The 10668-nt window shown below is 35.4% G+C and overlaps 1 long non-coding RNA gene across 1 annotated transcript in view; it reads left to right on the forward strand.

The window, feature by feature from the left end:
- Nucleotides 1-411: 411 nt before the first annotated feature.
- The window catches only part of LOC141547986 (uncharacterized), a 106517-nt gene continuing 96260 nt past the window's right edge, over nt 412-10668 (forward strand). The window contains exon 1 of the long non-coding RNA XR_012483714.1: nt 412-512. This is a non-coding gene — a long non-coding RNA (uncharacterized LOC141547986). The remainder of the gene's footprint in view (nt 513-10668) is intronic.

Consider the following 10668-nt stretch of genomic DNA (forward strand, 5'->3'; position numbering starts at 1 on the left):
TCTTTTTAAACTTTACATGAGCAAGAAGAGTTCACTGGTATGGAGCTAGGCTTGCCATCCAAGTGTCTAGTGGGACCACTTTGGGTGGTTTAACCCAAAGTTTACAAAATGCTTTTTCCATGATATCCCTTGAACTTGGAAGTACAAATGTTATTATATCAAATCAATTTAACAAGCCTTTTTTTAATTATAGTTTTTATTTACCAGATATATGCATGGGTAATTTTGAAGCATTGACAATTGCCAAGCCTTTTGTTTGTAGTTTGCCATTTCCTTGTCCAGCTCATTTCATAGATGAGAAAACTGAGGTAAAAAGGGTTAAACTGACTTGTCCAAGGTTACTCAGGTGTAAATGTCTGAAGCCAGATTTGAGCTCAGGAAGAGACACTCTCCATTTTGCTGCCTAGCTACCTGAATTCTATCTCTTCTCCCCCAAGACCTCCCAGAAAAACAAATCCAACAATGTGAACTTTGGGCAAATCACTCCACCTCTCTGGGCCTCCTGCTAAAGTGTAAGTCTTGAACATTGAAGGTTCCCTTCAAGCTCAAAATCCTTATTTCACTTCCTTTAAGCTGTGGCTCTATTATTCACTAGAGACCTTGAATATCATTTTCCCATCTGTTAAATGGAGATGATTCATTGATTGGAAAGCCTTGAGTTACAGTAATTCCTCCATTTTTTTTCCTTTGTCCATCATATCTTCTGCTTTTTCTCTTTTTTTTTTTCTAGCAATTTTACAATTAAATTTTACTTTCAGATCCTTTTTTTCCCCTCTCCCTTCTTTGATCAATTGAGAAAAAAAGAGAAAGAAAACCTATATTACAAATAGGTATAGTCAGGCTCGACTGGGAAAAGAGAAGGGACTAAGGGTCTGGTAGGGGGGGAGTGATTATGTGAGAAAAGAATGGGTTCAATGGCAGAATAGAACCGCACAGGGTGGTTTGCACTGCACATTTGCTCCACATTCTGTACATGTCTATGAGTAGGAGTAAAGGTCCTTAGGGATTGAGACATTGCTGCTCTTTTCATTGAAGAGAACTATGAGAAAGAAACCCAGTGATGACATGAAAGGAAGTTGAACCATGAACTATATATGACAGGTGCCCCATAAAACACAATGTGACAGTCAAATATAAAAATTACCTGGGATGAAGTGGGGCAGAGGAGGGATAGCACTGAGCTAGAAAAGGATGAGCCTTCTATAGGGGAAAACAGATGAAGGGAGAACCCAAGCTTGGAAATGCAGAAATTAGGGAGACCGGTGATGGAAAAGAAAAGACTGAAAAAATTTCTGCACGGGACAAGGTCTGGCAATTCAGCATGGATACCTCCTTGTTTCTGCTGGTTACAAAATTTCTCAAGGTCAGAGTCTCATACTTTTGTGCAATCTCTGCAGATTGGAAGATAATTTTAGAGGAGCTAAGGAAGCAGTGAAAGATGACTTGATTATGATGAAACTGCAGATCTCTTAGTCTGTACGAAAAAAACCTTGCTTAAAATCTTTCAACTGTAAATGTTTTTCCAAGTAGATTGGTTGGTAACTTGATTTTTTAGAGGGGGGATCAGCAAAAGGTATCCATTTTCCATTAGTCACTAAACAATACAGGATTTTAAAAAAAGATGCAATATCACACTCTGTGTGTTTTGTAAACACTTTTGAAGAGAAAACAAATTACATACAAATGCAAGAGACCAAGTGTCTTGCTCAATATATTCTTTCAGCACCTATAATGGGGTCACAGGTAATTTTCAGAGCCCTGGACTCAAGACTCTAAAGACTTGAAATCAAATCTGCTCTCTGATACTTATGAGTTGAACAATCTTGGGTTGTTATTTCACTTCTCTGAAATCCATTTTGTTTATCTATAAAATAGGTATGATAGTTATGTCACAGAGTTGTTGTCTAGAAAGTGCTTTTTGTAGAACATTCAAGCTGTGTAATAAAGCAAAATCAAATGGTAGCTTAAAAAAATAATTCAGCTCACTGGGAGAAAAATCACATCCATTTTTGATCCAATACCCTGCAAACAGAGCACAGAGAGCTGGCTTCAAGATCAGTAAGACATGTTAATACTAATTTCTGACACATATTGACCATATGTCGCCTGGGCAAGTCATTTAATTTCTCCATGCTCTAAGCAGCTCTCTAAGATTATAAATTGCAGAAAGGGTATCAACCTGCATTGTAGAGGAAATTTCTTTAAGTGAAATAAAATTAGGTCTAGGCCCTATCTCCATCTATTGTTTGGTCATGACTAGACATAACTGGACAATTAATGGCTTCTTTTATATTTTTTAAAATTTCTTTCTCCCATTCTTCCTCTCCCTTTCCCTTTCTCCCAGGGCATTCCTCTTTATCCCTCTTCCTCACTTATCCCTTTTTTTTCCATCATAACTCTTATAGAATTATCTTGGAATCATTGCATTGCTAAGAATAACTAAGTTATTCATAAGTAGATCATCATACAATATTGTTATTACTGTGTATAATGTTCTCCTGGTTCTGCTCATTTCACTTTGGATCAGTTCATGTAAGTCTTTCCAATTTTTTTCTGAAAATATCCTGTTCATTTCCTAAAGCACAACAGTATTCCATAACAATCATATACAATAACTTGCTCAACCATTCCCCAAATGATGGACATCTCCTAAATCTCCAATTTTTTGCTACAACTAAAAGAATTGCTATGCATATTTTTGTATGTCATACAGATTTTTTTCCTTTTAAAAAAATCTCTTTGGGATACAAACCTAGATATCACTTAGTCAAAGGGTATGCATTTTTATAGTCCTTTGGGCACAAGTTCCAAATTGCTCTATAGTATGATTGAATAATTTCATAACTTCACCAATAATACATTAGTATTTTAATTTTCCCACATCCTTTCCAAAATTTATCATTTTCTTTTTCTATCATATCAGCCAATCTGACAGATGTGAGGTAATAGCTCAGGATTATTTTAATTTCTCTTATCACCAGTGACTTAGAGCATCTTTTTCTTTTTTTTTAATTAAATTTTTTTTTAATATTTTAGTTTTTCAAATATATGCAAAGATAATTTTCAACATTAATCTTTGCAAAACTTTGTGTTCCAAATTTTTCTTCCTGTCTTTTTCCCTCCTGCTTCCTCAAGACAGCAAGCAATCTGCTATAGGTTAAACGTGCAATTTTTCTAAACCTATTTCCACATTCATCATGCTACAGAAGAAAAATCAGATCAAAAGTGAAAAAAAACCACAAGAAAGAAAGTGAAAATACTATGCTTTGATCCCCATTCAATCTCCATAGTTCTCTCTCTATGGATGCAGATGGCACTTTCCAGTACAAGTCTATTGGAATTGTCTTGAATCATGTCATTGTTAAAAAGAGCCAAGTCCATCACAATTGATCATCATACAATCTTGTTGTGTACAACAAGTGGTTCTGCTCACTTCATTTGGCATCAGTTCATGTAAGTTTTTTTTCTGAAATCAACTTATGCATCATTTTTTTGTAGTACAATAATTTCATTACATTCATATGCCATAACTTATTTAGCCATTCCCTAACTGAGGGGCATCCACTCAATTTCCAGTTCCTTGCCACCACAAAAAAAGCTGCTACAAACATTTTTGCATATGTGGGTCCTTTCCCCTCTTTTATGATCTCTTTGGAATACTGCTAGATCAGAGTATGCACAGTTTAGTAGTCCTTTGGGCATAGTTCCAAATTGGAAAACATCTTTTTCATGATATTTTAGGTAGCCTTTATGACTTTGTCTAAAAATTACCTGTTCATAACCCTTGACTATCCATGAAGTGAAAAAGTCTCTTATTTCTATAAATTTGACTCAAATTTTTATGTTTGAGAAATGAAGTGTTTATTAGAGGGACTCAGTGTAAAATTTTTTTTCACAGTAATGATTATCAACTATGTATTTCCCTCCATCCTATTTCCTTCTAACTTCTTCTCTCCCTTTACCTTGTCTACTCAAAAGTGTTTTTCTTCTGACTTTTATCTTCTCCAAAATGACTTCTCTTGGCTCTTCCTCATTTCTTTTACTCCCTTCCCTTTCTGTTTTCCCATATAGTAAAGTAGATTTTCAACTGAGTGGGTATATCATTTTCTTTTGGATCTAATTTTTTAAAAAAGAAGAACAATTCTTTATTATGCAGTTATTTTCATAGGTAATTCTGGGAACTTTTAAGTTTGGGGTTCTTCCAAGGTGAGTTACTACGAGCACTCTTGATGTCAGCAAAGGGACCTGGTAAAATTCCCTTTAACCTATTGTCTGATCTCTTTATTGTCCGTGGGCTGAGAGGTCTAAAGACCACCATTGCTGACACTGATTCAATTGCCCTGAGACCTGCTGTGTCCTGGTCTGTGCTGGACTGCACTTCTTTCTTATCCTGCTCAATGGACCTTTCCTGCTATCCTTCTATGTTGTCTTGGGCTAGAAAATTGTTTTATTCTGTCTTTTTGTGGTTCTGCATTTGAGGGTAGCCTTTGCAAAAATGAGATGGGTTCAAATGAACATACTGGGTAAGCAAGGCTATTTCTACAAGGAACAAAGAGTGCACTAAAGAGGCAGGGTCATTGCCAGGCAGCCATTACCTAACGATCTCCTTCCTGATCCAGAATGGTCATCAATAAAGTCACTCTCTGGAAGCTGACAACAAGGGTGAAGGGACCTTGTTATGATGTGTATTATTGGAAGAGAAGGAGTCTGGGGTGTTTTTGAAATCATAAAATCCCAAGGATATTTCCCACTGTGGGAATATACTCAATTGGGGCATGTTCTATCACAGTAAAAACTTTACTGATTCTGGAATCAAATGATCTTACCTTTGATGCTTACTTAGACATTCCTGTGCATTACCTTTTTCATCTGTAAATTGAGGACATTAAACTAGATGACTTCTGATATTCCTTCCAATTCTAAATCGGTAATCCTATGAACAGTCACTTGGCAGAAAAGGAAGTATGAATCAACAAGGATAGTCTTGGCCAACGTCATTTTTCTTCAGACCAGTCTTTTTGGGGAATATCCATAATCTCTTCAATGCTATATCCAAGCCAGGACAGGGCTAGAGAATAAGCCAAATAATGGATTAGTTCCATGAAAGAACAAAGACAGCCTAGCCCGGCAGTAATCCTCTCATATCAAAATAAACAGAATTTTTCTAAATCTCCAATATGATCAGATCAGATTAGATCAAAGGATACTTTACTGGTTGTCAACACTATCCCTGTAGAGAAGCAGAAAGATGGGGGAAAATTTTTATACCCAGTGTTAAGGACCACACCTAAGTGTGAAAGGGCAGATGGATTCTCCGAAAAAGCCCCCACAGCTGTCAATCATAACACTTGAAGGAATTGCAAATCAGACTTTACTGACTCAAATGTTGCTTGTGAATTGGGAATGAAATAAATTGGAGGCAAGGGGGGAGAGGAGAGGTCAGATAATGCACCTGCCTCTCAGGATCCTTGTATCGTTATCATCCTCTCACAGTAAGGGATCTATTCTGATGGTCAGAATTAGATCCTCAGCAGCCACTGGCAGGTGGCTCCCGTAACAATCCAATGTTTCTGATAAAAGGCTTCATTTCTAAAATATATAGAGAAATGACTCAAATGTATAAGAATATAAGCCATTCCTCCATTGATAAATGCTCAAAGCACGTGAAGACAATTTTCAGAACATGAAATAAAAGCCATTTCTAGTTATATGAAAAAATTCTCTAAATCACTATTGATTAGAGAAATGCAAATTAAGACAACTCTGAGATACCATTTCACACCTCTCAAATTGGCTAAGATGACAGGAAAAGATAATAATAATTGTTGGAGGGGATGTGGGAAAACTGGAACACTGATATATTGTTGGTAAAGTTGTGAATTAATCCAATCATTCTGAAGAGGAATTTGGAACTATGCCCAAAAGGCTATCAATCTGTGCCCATCTTTTGATCCAGCAGTGTCTCTACTGGGCCTATATCCCAAAGAGATCATAACAAAGGGAAAAGGACCTACATGTGCAAAAGTGTTTATAGCAGCCCTTTTTGCAGTGGCAAGGAGCTGGAAATTGAGTCGATGCCCATCAGTTGGGGAATGGCTTTATAAGTGTTGTTTGCTTGGTTTTTCCTCATTTTTTTTCCTTTCACTTTTTGATCTGATTTTTCTTTTGTAGAATGACGAATATGGAAATTTGTTTAGAAGAATTGCATATGTTTAACCTATTAAAAAAAACAACAACAACATCTATACCTCTACAATGACAGCCAAAAAAAATTCCTTTATCTATTTTTTTTTTTTGTCATGTTGCCCAGTTGCAGCATTCTCATTTGTAAATGAGCCAACCTTTCGGAAATTTAAATCTGTCTCAAAGGTCAGACCAAAAGAACAAAAGGGAATTCTTCCTTTTCACCATCTCTGAGCCCACAATGAAGTAGCATCTCCTGAAATTCCCACTAGAGTAGAAATAAGCAACCTCACCATGGCCTACCCTTCATTCCACTGCAAGAAGTATTTTCCTAAAATATGTCTGACCATGGCACTTCCCTATCTAATAAATTTTAGTAGCTTCCTATCATTTCCAGTTCAAATATAAAAATCCTCTGGCATTCAAAATCCTTTGTAATCTATCCCCCACTTTGCTGTTCCAGTATTTTTATCCTCTACACCCCACCCCTACCCCCTATACACTTTAAGATACACTGATGCTGGCTTTTTAGCTGTATCAAAAGCATAAAACTTATCTCATCTTGGCTCTGGACATTTTCACAGTCCTGCAATGCCCAATCCTGCAGTTCTCTGTGTTCATTTCATTTCTACCTTCTGACTTTCCTTCTTTAAGTTCCCACAAAAAACCTACCTTCTACAGGAAGCCTTTTTCAGTCCTCTTTCATTATACTGCCTTCTCTTTATTTTAAATTTATCTTGTATATACCTTGTTTGTGCATAGTTGTTTGCATGCTATATCCCCAAATTGGACTGTGAGTTCTTCCAGAGTCACTTAGCATAGTGCCTGGCATATATTTAATGCTTAATAAATGTTTATTGATCGACTGATCAATGCTATTTATCTACTGACTGCACATTCACCCTGCAATCCCATCGTCATTCAGTTGTATCAACCAATATTCTGACTAGAAAATAATTAAAATACAATTTTTAAATTTATTTTTTATTTATTTATTTTATTTATTTAAAATTTTTATTTTATTTATTTATGGAATAAAACAAGTATTTCTGTGATATAACATAATAAAAAAGATGATTACACATGAAACTGAAAATCTATAAAGTCCTTTTTAACATATAAAGTTATTATGTATGTTTCTTTTTTTTTTCTCCCCCCAAGATGCTAACCATTACATATAAATTAGAAAGTAGCAGATTCTAAAAGTAAACCCAAACTGTCAAGATACTTGTTATATTTCATAGAACCAAAGATGGAAAAATCTCAAAGGCTATGTAGTTCAAGATATAGTTGGGCAAATATCACCTGGCTCTAATGAAGACCTCCAATGAAGTGGAACCCATTCATTACCTCCAGGGGAGTCATTTTTGAACAGCTCTAACTTGTGAAATTTCTCTTTGCAGCTAGCCAAAATTGGCTTCTTTGCAACTTCCATTTCTCGTGAATAATTAGTTTCTTTGGAACTAAAGAAATCCCTTTTCTACATGATAGCCTTTTAAATGCTTGAAGGCAGCCAACATGGTCCTCCTAAATCTCCTCCAAAGAATTAAATATTTCCAGCTCATTTAAGCAAATGCATGATTATCAGTTTTATCTCCATTTTGGTACACTCAGTGTAGTATGCCTTAATAAGTTTGTTAATATCCTTCCTAGATTTTGCCATTCAGACCTGAATAAAACACTTCTTTATGTGGTCAGGTCAGGTCAGATTAAATAAAGTATTCTTCATTTATCTCAACATTATACCTCTTTAAGGACAACCAAAAAGAACCCTTTAAATTACTTTTTTTTACATATCATTTTGCTCAGTTGCCTTATTTCAGCTTGCAGTTCATTGAAATAACCATATCCCCACCACATGAACTCGAGATATCTCCCAATCTTGTACTGTGTGTGTGTGTGTGTGTGTGTGTGTTTTAACACAATAGCAGTATTTTGTTTTCTTTCATTTTTACTTTATTGATTTTTTTGTTTTAATATAGAAATAATTTCCTAGTAAGCACAGAAATAAGGCACATCATAAAGTCACTCCCTATCCCTATCCCAAAGCACAATTCCCTGGCAGATAGTAAATGATTAATAAATGCTTTCCTTTATCTTCTTGTTCTGTTTTGTCTATTGTTTTAACTTGTACAGACCTTTTGCTATACTAATATTATTACCCCAATTTATTATCTCTTTCCTAGATTAGCATCATTTGCAAATTTGATTACTGTCACCTGTTCTTTCATCTAAATTACTGTAAGTGTGATCAATTGTGAAAGACTTGACTAATCTGATGAATACTATTCCAAAGTACCCCTGAGGAAAAATGCTGTTTATTTCTAAAGAGACAGTGACCCAGAAACAGAGACACAGAGAGATATAGACACACACACACACACACACACACACACACACACACACACACACACACAGAATTGGTGAACTCTGAGTGGAGATTGAAACATAGCTTTAAAACAAAACTTTTCTTGGGAGTTTTTGTGTGTTTTCTTTTGTAACATGGCTGATATGAAATTATGATTTACATGACTTCTCATGTATAATTGATAGCATACTACTTGTCTTCTCAAAGAGTAGGGAAAGGGTGAGAGGGAAAAAAATTTGGAACTCAAAAAAAAAAAGAGTTAAATTTTTTTCATGTGATTGGAAAATATTTAATGAAATAAATAAAATATATTAAAAATAAATTAATGGAGACACTTTACTAGAGACCTTCCTTTGTCTTGACACTGGTCTATCAATCTTTAGTGTTCAGGTCTATTCTTTCGCTGAATTCCAAATCTACCTAACTGAACTGACCATATCTCTCCATCTTGTCCATGAAGATACCATGAGAAGCTTTGCCAAAAACCTTACTAAAATCTAGGTATACTCTGTCTATTACATTTTCCTGATCTTTAAAGGTGTCGAGAATTGAAATATTTGAGAAATATTGACTCTTGTAACTTTTACAGAAAAATCATATTTCCACAGTATAATAAAATTGGAAAGGTTGAATTGCATTGTATAGGCAGAAATGCACTGAATTTAAAGAATCTATTTTCAAATTCCAGTTTTATTATTTATTACATATATGACTGAGGGAAATAGGTTTTAGTGACTTGCCTAGGGTTAAACAGCTAATAAATACCTGAGAGCAGATTTGAACTAGTAAAAGGAGACTCCCTTATTATTATTATAGCTATACCATGTACAGCAGCTATCTCAGCAGATAGTCTCGACCAGCTTGAGGGTAACCAATGAGCTTCAAACCTATTGTTCCCCCTGGCAAGATGGGCTGATAAGAACAATTTGTACCAGTGGCCATGCAGGCACCTGAAGTGGCAGTTCTGGAAAGCTTAGAGCTTAGTCAGACATAAAAAACCCCCAAGGTCATCCAATGCATATTGGGTCATTGCCCAAGACTTTTGTCTTGCCGTTGGGCTTCCATAGCTCTGAAAAAAAAAAAGAGTGAAGCTGGTAACTTTGTGCAATTTTGCCTCACTTAAATCCAATTCACAAGCATACTAATTGATATCACCCCATGATGTAACTGATCCTCTTCCAAAACAAAGGATGAACAACCATGACAAAAGAACAACCTGATTCTGAAAATGTTATATAAGTTTTCTGAACATCAAGTTCCTTATCAATAAAATGACAGTTTGAACTTGAAGATTGACATTTCCCAATGTACAGCTATTAGACTATGGCCTCCTTGAGAACAGATAATATGTTTTGCCTTTATTTTTATACTCTCATACTAGCATAATTCCAGGCATATAATAATATGTTTTTAATAAATGTTTTTTTTAACTAAAATGCTATGATTTATGATATTATTTCACAATAATAATTGTTCCCAATTACACCGTAGCTATGGTTCTTTTATAACACTATGCAACATGGAAGCATGTATTTTTTACAAATAATGAAAAAGCAACCCAGAGAATGATCTGTCTTCAATACCATGGAATCAAAGTCAGTTCTTGAATCCAAGTCTGCTGATTCCAAGCCCAGTATTCTTTCCAATGTACAAGGATTTTTCTATTAAATTATATGGTATAACCTAACCAAAGTGGGGAAAGGCTCTTAAAATAGAATTCTGCGATCAGAACATAGTCCTCCTCAAAATTCTGTCATGTGATCACAGGTGGAGAGGAGGAAGAACAAGGTGGACATGGCATTCCAGTGATCTCATTGGCAGATTTTACTCCATAGGAAGATTCCTTTCCTCTTCTTAATATTCCATATTCCCTACATTCTCTCTCCTTGAATAATTGCAAATACTTACTAGTGGCTCAGATGATTGATTAGAGTGGGAGAAAAATTCTCCTTTTTTTTTTCTTTCTCTTTTAAAGCACTGGGAACCCAGTCTAGTCTCTCTAATACAGGTCAGAGTGGTGCTCAATCCAGAAATTAATAAGATTTTGCATGTACTTTTACAATCACCTTGATTATCTAGCTTTTATAGCAATAGGAGCCTCCACCCTCTATAAGATT

Source organism: Sminthopsis crassicaudata, chromosome 6 (genome assembly GCF_048593235.1).
Source record: "Sminthopsis crassicaudata isolate SCR6 chromosome 6, ASM4859323v1, whole genome shotgun sequence".
NCBI lineage: Eukaryota > Metazoa > Chordata > Mammalia > Dasyuromorphia > Dasyuridae > Sminthopsis > Sminthopsis crassicaudata.